This window comes from Capra hircus, chromosome 8 (assembly GCF_001704415.2).
Source record: "Capra hircus breed San Clemente chromosome 8, ASM170441v1, whole genome shotgun sequence".
NCBI classification, from domain to species: domain Eukaryota; kingdom Metazoa; phylum Chordata; class Mammalia; order Artiodactyla; family Bovidae; genus Capra; species Capra hircus.
The window spans coordinates 70,570,210-70,588,984 of record NC_030815.1 but is presented as its reverse complement, the minus strand read 5'-3'; the positions used below and the strand labels follow the sequence as shown (position 1 = coordinate 70,588,984).

At 40.7% G+C, this 18,775-nt stretch overlaps 1 pseudogene across 1 annotated transcript; it reads left to right on the top strand.

Annotated features, from left to right (window-relative positions):
* Positions 17,448-18,335, top strand: LOC102179101 (annotated as a pseudogene). The gene has a single exon (XR_001296008.2). The product of XR_001296008.2 is annotated as a cysteine-rich PDZ-binding protein pseudogene (transcript).

Here is an 18,775-nt window from a genome sequence, read left to right as displayed (position 1 = left end):
GTATATCCCTTCTCTCTTGAGCCTTCCTTCCCTTCCCATGCTCCAATATTATTTTATGAAATAGAGGCAAGAATCTAAAGACATAAACATTCTTGATTTGGTCAAGTTCTCTTCCAAGGCCAAGTTAAGATATTTAAGTACTATGGGGAGGTGGTCCACTGTAGAAATTCCTGTAGCAGAGAAAAAAAGACTTTCTCTTCAAATTGATCCAGTAAACCTACTGCTCAAAAGTTGTGTGACTGTGGGAAAACTAGCCATTCCCTCTACCTTAACTTCTTCATCTGGTAAGATAGCCCCTAACTTTTCTTCCAGCTCCGTCAGTCTACATTCAGTGACTTCTCTTCCATTTTTGAAGCTCTTAGGCCTTTCCTACTACCGTATGTTTGAATGCATTAAAACGTAAAAATTAAGCTTGCACATAACGTGTCATGGACTTCCCTGGTGGCTCAAATGTGAGGAATCTGCCTGCAATGCAGGAGACCTGGGTTTGATCCCTGGGTCAGGAAGATCCCCTGGAGAAGGGAATGGCAACCCACTGCAGTATTCTTGCCCAGAGAATTCCATGGACAGAGGAGTGTGGCAGACTGGGCCTATAGTTCAGGGACCTGTAGTTCAAAGAGTCGGACACGACTGAGCCACTAACACTTTCATTTTTAACTTTCATAAGATGTCATACAAGCAGATTCTCAGTAATTTGTCACAATGTCCAGTTTAATGTAGGTTGAGTTAAATTTATACAATCCAAAGAAAAGATTCCCTTTACATGATTGTTGATGGAGTCAAACAAAAAATACTATTAGAGTAGTTTGAAAGTTATAAAGGAGCCTTAACTGTAATATGTATAATGCCAATGCTAGCTTAGCTGGGGTCTCCTGGCCCCTTGAGAGCCGCATGCTGCTGCTACTGCTAAGTCACTTCAGTCGTGTCTGACTCTGTGCGACCCCATAGACGGCAGCCCACCAGGCTCCTCCGTCCCTGGGATTCTTCAGGCTAGAACACTGGAGTGGGTCGCCATTTCCTTCTCCAATGCATGAAAGTAAAAACTGAAAGTGAAAATTGAAAGTGAAGTCACTCAGTCGTGTCCGACTCTTAGCGACCCCATGGACTGCAGCCCACCAGGCTCCTCAATCCATGGGATTTTCCAGGCAAGAGTACTGGAGTGGGGTGCCATTGCCTTATAAGCTTAGCTTAAACTTCCATTCCTGCCCCATCAAAATCAACATTCAGTAAGATGGTTACCAGTTTCTAGGTGGATTCATCTTATTTTCAATTTCTACATTTGCTATCTCTGTTCTTCACTGCAGAAGCAAAACTTAAATTTTTGAATTCCTAAAACAAAATAGAGCTTTTCACTCAAAGTATTCATAAGTGTGGTCAACTTCACTAAAAATGAGGTGATGAGAGACAAGCATAGGTGTTACACCATAGCAACATGAAGATTTTCAAATTACCCCATGGACTATACAGTCCATAGAATTCTCCAGGCCAGTATACTGGAATGGGTAGCTGTTCCCTTCTCCAGGCGCTCTTCCCAACCCAGGGATCAAACCCAGGTCTCCTGCATTGCAGGTGGATTTTTTACCAGCTGAGCCACCAGGGAAGCTCAAGAATACTAGAGTGGGTAGCATAGCCCTTCTTCAGCAGATCTTCCCTACCCAGGAATCGTATCAGGGTCTCCTGCATTGCAAGTGGGTTCTTTGCCAGCTGAGCTACAGGGAAGCCCAATTTAACACTGAAAGTCCCTAATCTTAAATTGTGGAATTTCTACTGCTTGTTTCATCGACTGTGCACCTCCTTTAAGCTGCTAATTCCTTTTTCCTTTCTCTTTCCCTCTTTCTGGACCGTCTCCCTGAGAACAGAGAGAGTTCTCTCCCTGTTTCAGTCTCAGAACATTGTCACCACTTCTGTTGTCTTGCCTCATGCCTTCATATATTTTCCCAAACAACGCACATTTTCTCTAAGAATAATTCTGGTGCCTAGTACTAATAATAATCCATTTGCATTACATACAAAATTTATAGTGTTGAGAAAGTCTCAGAAGGAAAATTTAAGACAACTTTAAAAAAAAAAAGAATCTTTTCAAGCAATATTAAAATGGCTTTAGCTGTACCCTGGGGTAGACAAATAGTGAACGATTGACTTAGAACTTGTGATTATTTAAGGCTCTGAGCTAGGACGCAAAGAGTCAAAGAGGTTTGAAACACAACAGGAAGGCAAAATACCCAGAACAGCCGACACGATACTGATCAAGAACAAAGTTGAAGGATTGACTCTACTTGACCTCAAGACTTACTGGTGGTGATGATGTAGTTCTTAAGTAATGTCCAGCTCTTTTGACCCCATGGACTACAGCCTGCCAGGCTCCACTGTCCATGAGATTTCCCAGGCAAGAATATTGGAGTGGGTTGCCACTTCCTTCTCCAGGGGATCCTCTCAATACACAGAAGGAACCTGAGACTTTTGCATCTTCTGCACTGCAGGTGGATTCTTTACCGCTGAACCACCAGGGAAGCCTCGCAATAGACCCCCACAAATATAACCAACTAATCTTTGACAAAGAAGCATCAGAGGAAATTCAGTGCAGAAAGAATAGTCTTTCAATAATGATGCTGCAACAATTAGACATCCATATGCAAAACAAAATGAGAGCATCTAGGAACAGACTTAGACTTTCACAAAAAATTAACTCAAAAGTGATCATAGACCTAAATATAAAATGCAATACTAACAACTTCCAAAGAAACATAGGAGAAAAGCTATGTGACCTTGGGTTTGCAATGAGATTTTATTTTATTTTTCTAAGAATGACTCCTTTGCTTTATTTTATTTCTCTTTATAATTTATTTTTTGGCCGTGCTGGGTCCTTTTTTCGTTGTGTGGGCTTTTCTCTAGGGCACTGGACAGGGGCTACTCTTTGCTGTGGTCCGTGGGCTTCTCATTGCAGTGGCTTCTCTTGTTGCAGAGCATGGACTCTAGGCACTCAGCCTTCAGTAGTCGTGGTTCCCAGGCTCTAGAGCTGGGGACTCAGGTTCAGTAGTTTTGGCACCTGGGCTTAGTTGCTCCACAGCATGTGAGATCTTCCCAGATCAGGGATCAAACCTGTGTCTTCACCATTGGCAGGGAGATTCTTTACCACTGAGCCACCAGGGAAACCCCAAAATCAATTTTATTGTTGTCATTCTAAGATTCTCTAATGGATTTGCTTTCATTCATTGAGCAAGCATAGATTAAATATCTTCTACTGGTTGGGTGCTGTGTTAGACATTTAATCTGCATTCATTCATCCATGACATTTTACCAGGTTTGAGGTAGCAGGTGTAGCCCATGGCCATGAAACAGCACAAATCTAAGTGGAGCACAAGGAAAAGGACCCGCACTTTGCCCTTGTTCCTGTGATTCCAACCAGCTGTGCCAGCCAGGCAGACCCAGCTGGAAGTACTTCAGCTATATACAGTCTTTGAAGGGTTCTTACAGCACTCTGGGTGTTTGGGAAAGAAAACCAAGCAATCATCTCTGGTTTGGTCCTTAAACCAAGAAAAAACAGCAAAAAAAGGTAGGAGCCATGGGCTCCCAGGAAATGTTACAGTTATAAGGCCCCAGCACCTCCCACGGACTCAGAGATGCCCACTACCTCATCAGAGCAAAGTAGCAAAGAACAGACAATGCAATCTGTCATCCCTGGCAAAGGACCTTGGCAGGGCTGTGCTCCACTTTCAACACACTTGTGCCTCCTTTGAAAAAGTGCAGTGCCTGTTAAGAGCTCTAAGCTCCCACGTACCCAGATCCTTTTAATGCTGGACTGTTCTCCAGCTGGATGGGACAGCAACAGAGTAACAGACACAGCTGCTAACCTCAGCTCTTCAGGGCAGCAAGGGTTCCAGCTGACAGATCAATCCAGCAACTGCTACTGTTCTGCTGTTTTCAAGCCAGCTCCTGCTGCAGATGGTCAAGCAGAAGGGCTCTTTGCTGCCCTCTTCTCCCCCTAAAAAGTAATTTCCCAGGACAGGGAACCTCCCCTGGGCACTGGGAAAGAAGCATGGACTCTCTCCATAGTTCACATCTGATTTCCTCTGCTCTTGCGTTCAGAACACAGCATCTGAAAGGGGAAACCAAGTGATGCTGATCCTGTCTGGGAGATTTTACCTCAAATATTTTCATGGCGCTACATGCCCAAGGTCTAAATTGAATAGGAGCCCATGTCTAAAAGGAAAAGAGGAGAGTAGAGGATGAGATGGTTGAATGACATCGCTGACTCAGTGGGCCTGAATTTGAGCAAACTCCAGGAGATGGCAAAGGACAGGGAGGCCTGGTGTGCTGCAGTCCATGCGGTCAGAAAGAGTCAGATATGACTGAGTGACTGAACAAAAACAACCATGGGTACTTAGATTTGAGGTTTATGTATGTATATATATACACAGGAAAGGGAGACATGAGAAACAGATTTGGAGGTTGATGGTTTGCTTGGGGAAATACAAATATTCTGAGAGCTCTTACTTTCCCTTCAGAGCAAATGCCAACATGAAGTCCTCAGATGCAGAAGAACCAGGAAAACAAAGCTACATGCTCTAGGAGGAAAGGGTTGACTCCTCCACTCTTTGTCAACTTCTTCTTGGTAAGGTCAGTACAAGGAGAAATCAGCTATTGAATATAAGGTAACAATCTATAAAACTGGTCTTCCAAACTAACTCTCTGTTAGTATCAGAATGTTATTTATAATCTTCCTTCCAGACTTGAAATGCACCAGCCAAAGCAATGTTGCCACTGTGAGTGCTTTGTGGGGATGGTTTCTTTGTAGTAATATTGCCACATACTAGGAGTGGAGGAGGCCCCATAGGAGTTTCATAGAAGAACTCTGTCCTGGAGTGGAGTCTGGGGTGTTCCATCCGGCTCCATCAGTTCAGTTCAGTTCAGTCTCTCAATCGTGTCCAACTCTGCAACCCCATGAATCATAGCACGCCAAGCCTCCCTGTCCATCACCAGCTCCCGGAGTTCACTCAAACTCATGTCCATCAAGTCAGTGATGCCATCCAGCTATCTCATCCTCTATCGTCCCCTCCTCCTCCTGCCCCCAATCCCTCCCAGCATCAGAGTCTTTTCCAATGAGTCAACTCTTCGCATGAGGTGGCCAAAGTATTGGAGTTTCAGCTTCAGCATCAGTCCTTCCAACGAACACTCAGGACTGATCTTCTTTAGGATGGACTGGGTGGTCCATCCTAAAGGGATGGACTTGCAGTCCAAGGGACTCTCAAGAGTCTTCTCCAACACCACAGTTCAAAAGCATCAATTCTTCGGTGCTCAGCTTTCTTCACAGTCCAACTCTCACATCCATACATGACCACTGGAAAAATCATAGCCTTGGCTAGACTGACTTTTATTGGCAAAGTAATATCTCTGCTTTTTAATATACTATCTAGGTTGGTTATAACTTTCCTTTCAAGGAGTAAACATCTTTTAATTTCATGGCTGCAGTCACCATCTGCAGTGATTTTGGAGCCCCAAAAAATAAAGTCTGACACTGTTTCCACTGTTTCCCCATCTGTTTGCCATGAAGTGATGGGACCAGATGCCATGATCTTCGTTTTCTGAATGTTGAGCTTTAAGCCAATATTTTCACTCTCCTCTTTCACTTTCATCGAGAGACTTTTTAGTTCCTCTTCACTTTCTGCCATAAGGGTGGTGTCATCTGCATATCTGAGGTTATTGATATTTGTCCTGGAAATCTTGATTCCAGCTTGTGTTTCTTCCAGCGCAGCATTTTTCATGATGTACTCTGCATAGAAGTTAAATAAGCAGGGTGACAATATACAGCCTTGACATACTCCTTTTCCTATTTGGAACCAGTCTGTTGTTCCATGTCCAGTTATATCTGTTGCTTCCTGACCTGCATATAGGTTTCTCAAGAGGCAGGTCAGGTGGTCTGGTATTCCCATCTCTTTCAGAATTGTCCACAGCTTCTTGTGATCCACACAGTCAAAGGCTTTGGCATAGTCAATAAAGCAGAAATAGATGTTTTTCTGGAACTCTCTTGCTTCTTTGATGATCCAGCAGATGTTGGCAATTTGATCTCTGGTTCCTCTGCCTTTTCTAAAACCAGCTTGAACTACTTATACTCCCTTATCATTAAGTTCTTCAGCCAACACCCTTTCCCCTTACATAGGTTTTAACTCCAACCCAAGTACCTATGGAACTTTCCATCTACACCAACAGCAAACAAATTCTTGGGCTCTGCTCTTCTGAAATTTTAAAGAATTGATGTGAATACTGAGTGCCTAGCTTTTAAAGACATCAATCCCAAAGTAGCCTGATACTAATAATTAGAATTTAGAAGGTCATTTTATATTATTTGTCTTCATATAAATTACTCTTTTCAGCCTCCCAGTTTCTATGAAAAAGTCACTTCCCACGTGGAGCTAGTGGTAAAGAACCTGCCTGGCAATGCAGGAAGTATAACAGATGAAGGTTTGATCCCTAGGTCAGGAAGATCCCCTGGAGGAGGAAATAGCAACCCACTCCAGTATTCTTCCCTGGAGAATCCCATGGACAGAGCAGCCTGGTGGGCTATGATCCAGGGGCTTGCAAAGAGTCAGACACAACTGAAGCAACTGAGCACGCATGCATATACTTAATGAGATGTTATTATCATCATCATTATTATCATTCTTATTACTATTTAACAGAGAAAGAAACTGAGGCTTAGTGGAGCTGAGACTTGACTAGAATTACACAGCAAATCAAGGTTGAGGCCAAGCCTGAAATTCTGAGTTTCTGACTCCGAGTATATCAAGGAACTATATACAGAAAACCCACCCTGTGCCTTTGTGAAAATGATACCAAAGCTTTATAACAGAATGACCTTTGCTCCTTTTCCAAAATATCTGCTTTCTTAACTAAGTGTATTCCAAGCTGATGACCATGCGTTAGGGATACTGTACAGGAGATTCCTGCACTGAACAGAATACAGCTTAAGCAATTAAGTCTCTTCTAACTATAGGACTCTGCAACACCATGTAAACTGACAAGCAGCACAAAGTAGAGCACTGAGCACTCCCCATTATTAGGAATACGTCTGGTTATTTGAGAAGTGGTTCTGAATTTGTTTCGGCTCAGAGGGTAAAGCGTCTGCCTGCAATGCAGGAGACCTGGGTTCGATCCCTGGGTCAGGAAGATCTCCTGGAGAAGGAAATGGCAACCCACTCCGGTACTCTTGCCTGGAAAATCCCATGGACAGAGAAACCTGGTAGACTACAGTCCATGGGATCTCAAAGAGTCGGACACAACCGAACGACTTCACTTCACTTCTTCTGAATTTGTGGTTACAGGATTTGAGATTTACGGCAGCATTTCAAAACAACCAAGAATCTACTGTTGTGCACCAACCCGTCTGTACACTGAAGAAATAATGTTTCCTGACTGTGTGGATGCCATTGCTATTAATGGGCTTCCCTGGTGGTTCAGAAGATAAAGAATTTGCCTGCAATGCAAGAGACTTGGGTTTGATCCCTGGGTGGGGAAGATCCCCCAGAGAAGGGAATGGCGATTCACTCCAGTATTCTTACCTGGGGAATTCCATGGACTGAGGAGCTTGTCAGGCTACACTGTGAACCAATCAGTCTGTACACTGAAGAAATAATTTTTCTTGATCATGTAGATATCATTGTTATTAATAATACAAATTTATTAAAAATTTGAGTGAAAAGCAAAAAATCACATGAACATCTTAATAAATGCAGAAAAGGCATTTTAAAAAAATCAACACTGTTTCATGATAAAAACACTGAACAACTAGGAATAGAAGGGAACTTTCTCAACCTGATAAGAGGCATGAGCAAAAAACACAGAGCTAAGACCACACTTATGGTGAAAGAGTGAATGCTTTTCCATTAAGATCAAGAATAAGACAATGATATCTGTTCTCACTACTTCTATTCAACATTGCATTGGGGGTCCCACACAGGACAACAAGGTTAAAAAAAGAAATAAAAATTGTCCAGTTTGGAAAATAAATATTAATATAACGATCTCTATTGTGAATAATATTATCTTATATATAGAAAAGTCTAAGGGATACACTAAAAAGTATTAAAACTAATAAATTCAACAATGTTGCAGGAAACAAAATCAATATATAAAAATCAATTGTATTTCTATATACTTACAATGAACAATCCAAAAAATAAAATTTCAGAGACAACTCCATTACAATAACATCAAAAAGAATTAAAATACTAAGGAATAAATTTGACAAAGGAAGTGCAAATTTATACTCTGAAAACTTTAAAACATTGTTGAAAGAAATTAAAGGAAATCCAAATAAATAGAGAAACATCCTGTGTTCACAGATTAGAAGATTTAACATTGTTAGGATGGCAATGCTTCCCAAATTAATCTACAGATTTAATGCAATCCTTATAAGAATCCTATCTGACTCTTTGTAGAAAATGGCAGGCTGATTCCAAAATTCATATGGAATTGCGAGAGACCATCAAGAGCCAAAACAGTCTTGACAAAAAGAACAAAGTAGGAAGACTCACACTTTTCAATTTCAAAACTCACTACAAAGCAATGTAATCAAGACAATATGGTACTGGCATGAAAATAGACACATAGACCAATAGAACGGAACTGAGAGTCCAGAAATCAATCCATACATCTCTGCTCCACTGATTTTTGACAAGGGTGCCAAGACCATTCAATGAGCAAAGAACAGTCTTTTCAACAATTGGTGCTGGACAACTGAATAGCTGCATGCAAAAGAATGAAATCAGACCCTTCATCATAAACATAAATAACACAAAATGGAGCAAAAATATAATGTAAGAACTAAAACTGTAAATTCTTAAAGAAAACATAAGGGGAAATCTTCATGACCTTGCATTTAGCATGGAGTTCTTAGATATGACACACGAAAAACAAGCAACAAAGAAAAAAGTAGATACATTGGGCCTCATCACAAATAAAAGCTTTTGTGCTTCACAGGACAACATCAAGAAGGTGAAAGGCAATTCACTCAATAGGAGGAAATATGTGAAAATCATATATAAAAACTCATCCAGACGATTAAAGAATTCTTATGATTCAGCAATAAAAAGATGAAACCCTAATTTTTTAAGTAGGCAAAAGATCTATTAATAAATAGACTTGTCAATGGAAGGTATAAAACCAGACAATAAATGACCTCCTTAGTCATCAGGAGAATATAAAACGAAACTACAATGGAATCTCTTCATATCCCCTCTGTGTATGTCAGTTAGTTGCTCAGCCTTGTCCAACTCTTTGTGCTCCCATGGACTATAACCCCCCAGGCTCCTCTGTCCATGGGATTTCCCAGGCAAGAATACTGAAGTGGATCACCGTTTCCTCCTCCAGGGAATCTTCCCAACCCAGGGGTCAGCCTGCATCTCCTGCGTCTCCTGCATTTGCAGGTGGAGTCTTTACCACTGAGCTACCTGGGAGGCCCTCAGATAATAATAAATGTTGACCAAAATGTGGAGAAACCAGAACCCTCACTCACTGCTGGTGGGAAACTAAAATGGTGCAGACACTTAATATAGCGATCTGACAGTTCCCCAAATGATTAAACACAACATTACCATATGATCCAACAATTCTGTTCCTAGCTGTATACCCAAGAGAAATGAAAGCAAATGTCCAAACAAAAACTTATCCACAAACGTTTAGAGAAGTTTTGTTAATAATAGACAAAATATGGAAACAACCCAAATGTCCATCAGCTGATGAAAGTAAAAACAAAGTGTGACATGTCCATCAATGCACCATCATTATACAACCATAAAAAGGAAAGGAAGTACTGATATATGCTATAACATGGATGAATATTAAAGACATTATGTTAATTGAAAGAAACCAATCACAAACTATCTGTTATATTATTCTACTCACATGAAATATTGAGAACAGGGAAACCTATAGAGACAAAAAGTAGGTTAGTGGTTGCCCAGGCCTGGGGAAAACAATGGGGAGATGAAAGGGTGATGACTAAAGGGTATGGGATTTCTTTTTGAGGTGATGAAAATGTTCTAAAGTTGACTGTGGTTACAGTTACACATATCTGTGAATATAATAAAAAGACACTGAATTTTTTTTTAAAGATTTTTTTTGATGTGGACCTTTTTTAAAGTCTTTACTGAATTTGTTACCATATTGCATCTGGTTTTTTATGTTTTGTTTTTTTGATCATGAGGTTTGTGGGATCTTAGCTCCCCAACCTGGAGAAGGCAATGGCATCCCACTCCAGTACTCTTGCCTGGAAAATCCCATGAACAGAAGAGCCTGGTGGGCTGCAGTCCATGGGGTCGCTAAGAGTTGGACAAGACTGAGCGACTTCACTTTCACTTTTCCTTTCATGCATTGGAGAAGGAAATGGCAACTCACTCCAGTGTTCTTGCCTGGAGAATCCCAGGGACAGGAGAGCCTGGTGGGCTGCCGTCTATGGGGTTGCACAGAGTCGGACACGACTGAAGCAACTTAGCAGCAGCAGCAGCTCCCCAACCAGGCCTGGAACCCACATGCTCTGCATTGGAAAGTGAAGTCTTAACCACTGGACCACCAGGAAAGTCCCTAAATTTTATACTTTAAATTGGCAAATCATATAGTGTGTGAATTATGTCTCAGTAAAGCTGTTAAAAAAGAAACAAACTTGAGTAGCCTTTGTTTTATGTGTTTTCTCAATTGATAGATTTTAAAATATACCCAGCATCATATGAGGATCCATCCATGGAATTTTTAAATATTGAAAGGGCATTTTTCCCTAACAAGTCATAAAATACTTGATAAATATAACTTTATCAAATTTAAAACATCTGCTGATCAAAAGACTTTATCAAGAAATGAAAAGACAAGCTACACACTGGGAGACAATATTTGCAATACATATATCTCCCAAAGGCCACATACCTAAAATATATAGACTTCAAAACTTACATAAGAAGGCAACTCAATTTAAAATAGGCAAAAATGTGAACAGACAGTTTACAAAGATGTTAAGCAAATGGCCAACAAACTCATGAAAAGATGCTCAACGTTATTGTCATCAGATAAATGCAAATGGAAACCTCTGCAACCCCACTAGTGTTGGTGAGGATGTGGAGTAACAAGAATTCTCTTGGTGAGAATGTAAAATGGTACAATTACTGTGGGAAATTGGGTGGTTTCTTATAAAGTGGGCTTCCCTGGTGGCTCAGAGGTTAAAGCATCTGCCTGCAAAGCAGGAGACCTGGGTTCAGTCCCTGGGTCGGGAAGATCCTCTGAAGAAGGAAATGGCAACCCACTCCAGTATTCTTGCCTGGAGAATCCCATGGATGGAGGAGCCTGGTGGGCTATAGTCCACAGGGTCACAAAGAGTCAGACACGACTGAGCGACTTCACTCACTTATCATCAGCAATTCCACTCTTAGGTATCTAGACAAAATACATGAAAATATATATTTAACCCAAAGACTTGTACATCAAAGTTCATAGCAGCTTTATTCATAATAGGAAATAAAGAAGAAAAACCCAGAAGTCCAAATAGAAAAATGGATAAACAAAATGTGGTACAGCCACACAGTGGAGAGTGTTCAGCCTTAGACAGGAAAGAATTACTGTTGCTTCATGTAACAACATGGATGAATCTCAAAAGCATCACACCAAGCGAAAGAAATCAGACACAAAAGAGTACATGCTATATATCAACTTCTAGAAAAGGTAAGTCTAAACCATTAAATGACAAAAATCAGACCATTTCTTGTCTGAGGCTAGAGGTGATGGTAGAGTGGCTAGGAAGGAGCACACGGGAACTTCATGAGGCTTTAGAAAGGTCTATATTGTAGCAGTCTGGTTACATGAGTGGATTAACTGTCAATACTCACTGAACTGCAGGAGACCTAGGTTCAATCCTTGGCTTGGGAATATCCCCTGGAGAAGGAAATGGCTACCCACTCTAGTATTCTTACCTGGAGAATTCTATAGACAGAGGAACCTGGTGGGCTACAGTTCATGGGGTCACGAAGAATTGGATATGACTGAGTGAAGATGCATCACTGAACTGTAAATTTTAAATTGGTACATTTAATGGGGAGGAATGGATGAATAAGTGGAGCCAGAAGATTTTTAGGGCAATGAAGCTACTCTGTATGCTGCTATAATGGTAGATACATGTCATTATACATTGTCCCTCACCAAGAAAGAAAAGAGAAAGAGAAGTCGCTCAGTTGTGTCCAGCTCTTTGCGACCCTATGGACTGTAGCCTACCAGGCTCCTCTGTCCATGGGATTTTCCAGGCAAGAGTACTGGAGTGGGTTGCCATTTCCTTCTCCAAGGTATCTTCCCGACCAAAGGATCAAACCCAGGTCTCCCGCATTACAGGCAAACACTTTACTTTCTGAGCCACCAGGGAAACCCTCACCAAGAGTTGAACCTAACGTACTCATGGACATTGAGTAACAGTGATATGTCAATAGAGGTTCATTGATTGTAACAGATGCACAGTCTGGTGGGGGATGTTCACAGTGGAAGAGGCTGTGCATAAGTATCGACATGGGGTATATAAGAAATCTGTGTACTTCGCACGCAATTTTGCTGTGAACTTAAAACTGCTCTGAAAACTAGTCTACTAAAATTTTTAATGGGTACTTCTTATTGTATACAAAGTATAATTCAATACAGTTGACCATTTGAACAGCTGGTACAGTTAATAGGAATCCACCTGCCAATGTAGGGGACACAAGTTTGATCCCTGGTCCAAAAAGATTCCATGTGTCAAAGATTAACTAAACCTTAACTATATACCTTAACTATTGAGCCTCTGCTCTAAAGCCTGCATGCCTAGAGCCCATTCTCCACAAGAGAAGCCACTGCAATGAAAAGCCTGCCCATTGCAAAGAAGAGTAGCACCCGCTCGCCGAAACTAGAGAAAGACCATGTAGAGCGATGAAAATCCAGCGCAGTCAAAAATAGATAATTAATAAAATTCAACTGAGTAAATTTAAAAAGTAAATAAAGCATTTTTTTTTACTCCAAAATATTGATTTTCATTATTTTAGACCAGGAGTCGACAATGTACATGGACCATGGGGCAAATCTAGCCTGCCATCTATATGTACATGATCTTTATGCTAAGAATGGTTTAACCAGTTTTAGATAGCTGAAAAATAGCAAAAGAAGAACACAGTATAATTACATATAAAATGTATGTGAAGTTCAAATATTAAGGTTTTACTGGAACAAAGCCACATTGACTGCTTTCTCTCTTCAAATTGAGTTATTTGATGAGTTGCAAGACACCATATGGCTCAGAAGACCCAAAATATCTACTGTCCAGTCCATTCCAGAGAGGACTCTGCTGATTCCTGTCTAAACAATCACCTGCTCTCAATAATACCATCCCTTTGCCGGGTTCAAGGAGGCAAGGATTATTTATGGTTGCCTTTTTGAAAAAATAACAACGGTGCAACATTTAGTGAGAAAAGCAACCAATTTAACAAAATGAATGTGCTGAGGACTTGCCTATTGGAACTTATGGGTGTTCTTGAGAGTTCTTTTACCCTTGGGAGAAACAGTGGTCAGGCTTTAGGCTGAATTCCATAAACAAAACATTCTCCCCACTGCCTACTGCAAAGTCCACCAGATGGGGCAGCCAACTACCATAGAATACAAACTTGTGGTTACCCAAGGCAAAAGGTGTGTGTGTTCCCTGGGTGGGAAGAAGGACCACCGAAGTTAACGTGGTCCCTCTTAGGCACGCAGTTCCTAACCACTCTCCTTTTCTTTCAGACCACTGTTCTCTTGGCTCTGAGAGCACTTCGGAAACATAACAAGCCACAAGACTTCACAGAGGTCTTCTGGATCAGCTCATACCTTCGGAAGGGACTCTGTCTTTGCCCATCTGCTCTGCTGTCTCCACGTACAAGCAGCAAGAGCCAGAACTTGCTTTCTTTCCTCTTAACCCCATTCCACCTTGACCTGAGTCGCCAGCGCCCGAGCCTGCCCCAAGAGGCTTCAAAAGTCAGAAGAAAGTTGTGTCATGTTGCTATCTGATTCTTTGCTTCCATGATAATCTTATTTAAGGGAAATCATGTTAAATGAACTTCCAGATAAATTTAAAGGGGAAAAATAATCAAAACACACAGCCTGAGTCTCTGGAAAAGACTGAGAGAAGACTGAGCAATAACTTTACCTCTTTGATATATTCATGTGGTTGCCCATTCATTACCTACACTGGAATCTGAGATTTTTTCTATCTTTCTTTCTTTTGTTATGCCCAAGTTGTGAAATCTCCCAATGACCACCAGGGGAGCCGCTATCTGATGCAAAAGCAAGAGAGTTATTACCAAGCTCGAGCTGGGGCTCCCATCGTTACCGACACAGCGGCTAAGGAGAGGAGCCCCGAACTTTGGGTTACATTGCTTATATAGGGTATTCTCGTGCGAAAAATTCGAAAAACGGGACTTTCCGGGTTGGGAGACGTCTAACTGGTTACCTTCTGTGGAAGGGTTAGGTGTTGGGTTCTGATTGATTTTCTTATTTCCATGGTAAATCATTACTTCCAAGGTAAATCACAAATGTAACTCATTACTTCCAAAGTAAATCACAAATTCTTGAACTTAAAGTCAGGAGGTTTAACCTAAGGGCTGATTGGCTCGCGCACAGTGGGGCAAGTTTAGGCAATATACAAAGTCTAAGTCTGTTTGCCCGGAACCTTTACAAAATGGAGTTCTTTTACAAGATGGAATAGCTTAGGCTCTTTACTTTCTTACGGTGACTATCTCACTTCAGAAGCAAACTCTGTGTATCAAGCACGAGGGCACTGATTCAATTTTTCCCCAGGTTTATGTCTCTAAATGTACCCAGTTTTACAGCCAAAGAAATGCTGCCTGCTCCAGCCAACAATATCAAAACCAGAAGCCTCTACCCTGAAAGTTTCTTCTGAGCAGATGACGCATCTCCTCCCCCTAAGGATATCTGCCTCCTGTGAACCCGCACGAAGAACAATTCAGGGAGGTGAGTGGATCATTTCCTTTGGCAAAGGAGGAAAAAGGACAAAAGGCCAAACATCTTTGTATGCGTTCTGATGAAAAGGTGACTTAATACTGTATTTGCCTAATAAAATCTTTCTCCAAGGGAATGTATTGAGATAGAGTGTCTTATTTGCCCGGCAGACCTGGGACATTGAAAGCATAAGCCACGGTACATACAAACCCTTTTTCAAAGGAACACGGGAAAGGAAGACTTTAACAAGAATGAAGACAAGCCCAAACAGAGAAATTACTAGGAATAGTACGCTTTTGTTTAAAACCATGAGTTGGAACCTATAAGCTGCATAGCAACTGCTCTGATTATTTCCTTAGAGATACCTCCTTCCCAGAGCTGCATTTCCAATAAGAGAAAATGAGGAGGGGACCCAGGAAGCCCTACCAGAGAGGCTGATCATCAGAGAAAGTCCTACCTTCCTCTGGTAAAGTTAGGTCAAGCCACCCAGCAGGCTTTTGCCAGTGGAAGCACTGATATGCATAAACCACTGCCATCCTTTTACTTTCTTCTAACACACTAGAGTACAGGTGTTCAGGTCAGCCATGCATGAGTCTCTAAATGAACTAGCTCACTAAAGCAGCTGCTCCCAGAGAACGTTTTGGTTGCTATCTCCTTGGGGTCAAAATCAGTTCAGACCTTTATGTCTCTGGTTCTGCCATCACTTGGGGCGCACTCTGGCGGGCGTATCACATTAAAGACAGTCAGCCTCAGAAAGTGGGAAGTGCTCTGGCCCAGAAGACCTAGATCATCAGAGTTCAGAGTTCACTTCCCTCACCATGCAGGGTCCTGCTCATTTCACATGAATGAGAAAGAGGGCAATAAAATATTCATTGACAATCAAGAAATTAGTCTATGCACATAGAAAACAAACTTACGGTTACCCAAGGGAAAAGCTGTGTGCTCGGTCACATCTGACTCTCTGCGGCCCCGTGGACTGGAGCCCGTCAGGCTTCTCTGACCATGGAATTTCCCAGGCAAGAACACTGGAGCGAGTTGCCATCTCCTACTCCAGGGGATCTTCCCGACCCAAGGATTGAACCTTTGTCTCCTGTGCCTCTTGCTTTGGCAGGCAGATTCTTTTACCACTGGTGCCACCTGGAAAGCCCAAGGCAAAAGGGGAGGGGGATAAATATAGGAACTGGGGTTAACAGATGTACACCATTATAATAAAATAGATAAAAAATAAGGATGTACTGTATACACAGGAAACTATATTCAAAATCCTGTAATAACCAATAATGTAAAAGAATTTGAAAAAGAATATGAATATGTGTGTGTATGTATATAACTGAATCACTTCTCTATTCAATGAAAACATTGTGAATCAACTAAACTTTAATTAAAAAAAAAAGAATTAGTCTTTGCAAACCTTTTATGACCCAGAATCAAAATAGTGAAGGGGCAAACTTAGCTTTGGGCTCCCTTCTCTTTTTCAATCATTCAGTTGTGTCCAACTCTTTGTGACCCCACAAACTGCAGCATGTCAAGCTTCCCTGTTCTTCACTGTTTGCAGGAGTTTGCTCAGATTCAGGTCCACTGAGTGAGTGATGCCATCCAACTATCTCCCCCTCTGTCACCCCCTTCTCCTCCTGGCCTCAATCTTTTCCAGCATCAGGGTCTTTTCCAATGAGTCTGCTGGGGAAATTAGATACCATATAGAAAAACTGAAATTCGACCTCTATCTCACACAATTCACAAAAATCAATTCCATGTAGGTTCAAGACTTGAATGTGAAGGACAAAACTATAACACTTTCAGAGACCTATGTAAGAGAGTATATTTATGATGTAGGGATAGGAAAGGATTTCTTAAACAAGAAACAAAGCTATAAACTAGAAAAGACTACAGTAAAATTAAGAGCTTAAATTAATTAAAGGATATCATTAAAACTACAAATTGAGAAAAGATATTATATATAGTACATATATATAAAGAATAAAGAATTTCTACATACTATGGAAAACATAAATCATCCAAAAAATGGGCAAAAGATTCAAACAGACATGTTGTAGAAGAGAAAAGCCAAGTAGCCAATAAACATGAGAAAATAATCAGTGAGAAATAAAAATTTAAACTGTGATAAGAGATTTCTCACTTATTAGACTAGCAAAAATTTTAAATTCTTTCAACATCAAGTTTCTACAAAGATGTGAGCAACCAGAACACTGGGAGCTGGGCAAATTGGTACAGTTACTTTGAAAATCAATCTGACATTCTCAGTAATGCTAAAGATGTACAAGCCATATGACTCAGCAATTTTACTCCTAGGTCTGTTATGCTAGAGAAACTCTTGCATACAAGCCCTGGGGATACAGATGAAAGAAAGACAGTAGCATTTCTGCAATAGCAAGAAAAAAACAGTGGAAAGCGCACAAGTCTTCATCAACAGTATTAGTATTAAAACATTATGGCAGCCTTTCTTGGCTGTAGTGTTGATATCTTCCAGCTGCTGCTTGTTCTGCGGCTGAGGGTATCATCGCGAAAGGATGGTGTGCGAAAAATGTGGAAAGAAACTTGGTACTGTTATCACTCCAGATACATGGAAAGATGGTGCAAGGAATACCACAGAAAGTGGTGGAAGAAAGCTGAACGAAAATAAGGCTTTGACCTCAAAAAAAGCAAGGTTTGATCCGTATGGAAAGAATAAGTTCTCCACTTGCAGAATTTGTAAAAGTTCTGTACACCAACCGGGTTCTCATTATTGCCAGGGCTGTGCCTACAAAAAGGGCATCTGCGCTATGTGTGGAAAAAAGGTTTTGGATACCAAAAACTACAAGCAAACGTCTGTTTAGATGTATTGACGTTTCGGGTTTTCCGTATGATTTTACTTTTTGCTTTGAATTTTCAAGGCATAACTTAGATGTTCAAGTTACAAGATAACATGTCTTAAGACAAATAAACCAGGGAAGTAGACTGGTATTCTTTCTTTTGGTGTCAAGAAGTTCAGCAGCAATGTAACTAGTTTTCTGCCTTAAGCTTTTCTTTACAAACATCTTATTTAACTGGAGTAAGTAACAAATCTAACAAAAATATTTTCCTAGTTCTGTATGCACTTTTTAATTTATCATTACTCATATAATTTTTATTCCTTTTCCCTCTACATTATAGATATTGCAAAAGTAAGAAGGAAGTTATTGATACATGGCTTTGAATTTGGCATTCAGACTTGTGATCCTTCCCTCATTCCCTTTTGGTTGTGTAGTTTTAGGATCAGCAGTTCCTTAATTAATCACAGCATCATAGGGCATTCAAATATCTGAGCCCATTATTGTTAAATAGTTCCTTAAATAAATTAGCCCAGACCCGAATTAAATAAAAAAAGAAAAAACATTATGGCATTGTCTTATAGTGAAGTACTTTGTAGCAGAGAAGGGAGTGAAGTACAGTTATATGCCAAAACAAAGTTGAACTTTAAGAACATAATGTTAACCAAGAAAAGCAAGTAAATTTCAGCTATACAAGATGGATGAGTTCTAGAGATCTGCTGTGCAACATTTGCTTGTGGTTAATCATATTGTATCGCATATTTAAAATCTATTAAGAGACTAGGTTTCATGTCGGTGTTCTTACCATAATTTTAAAAAATAGAGAAATTAACATTAATGAGAAAAGTGAAAAAAAAGAATGCCTATGGCATTTTGTAATGATATGAATAAAAAAGTGAAAGTGTTAGTTGCTCAGACATGTCTGACTCTTTTCGACCCCTTGGACCCTAGCCCGCCAGGGTCCTCTGTCCATGGAATTCTCC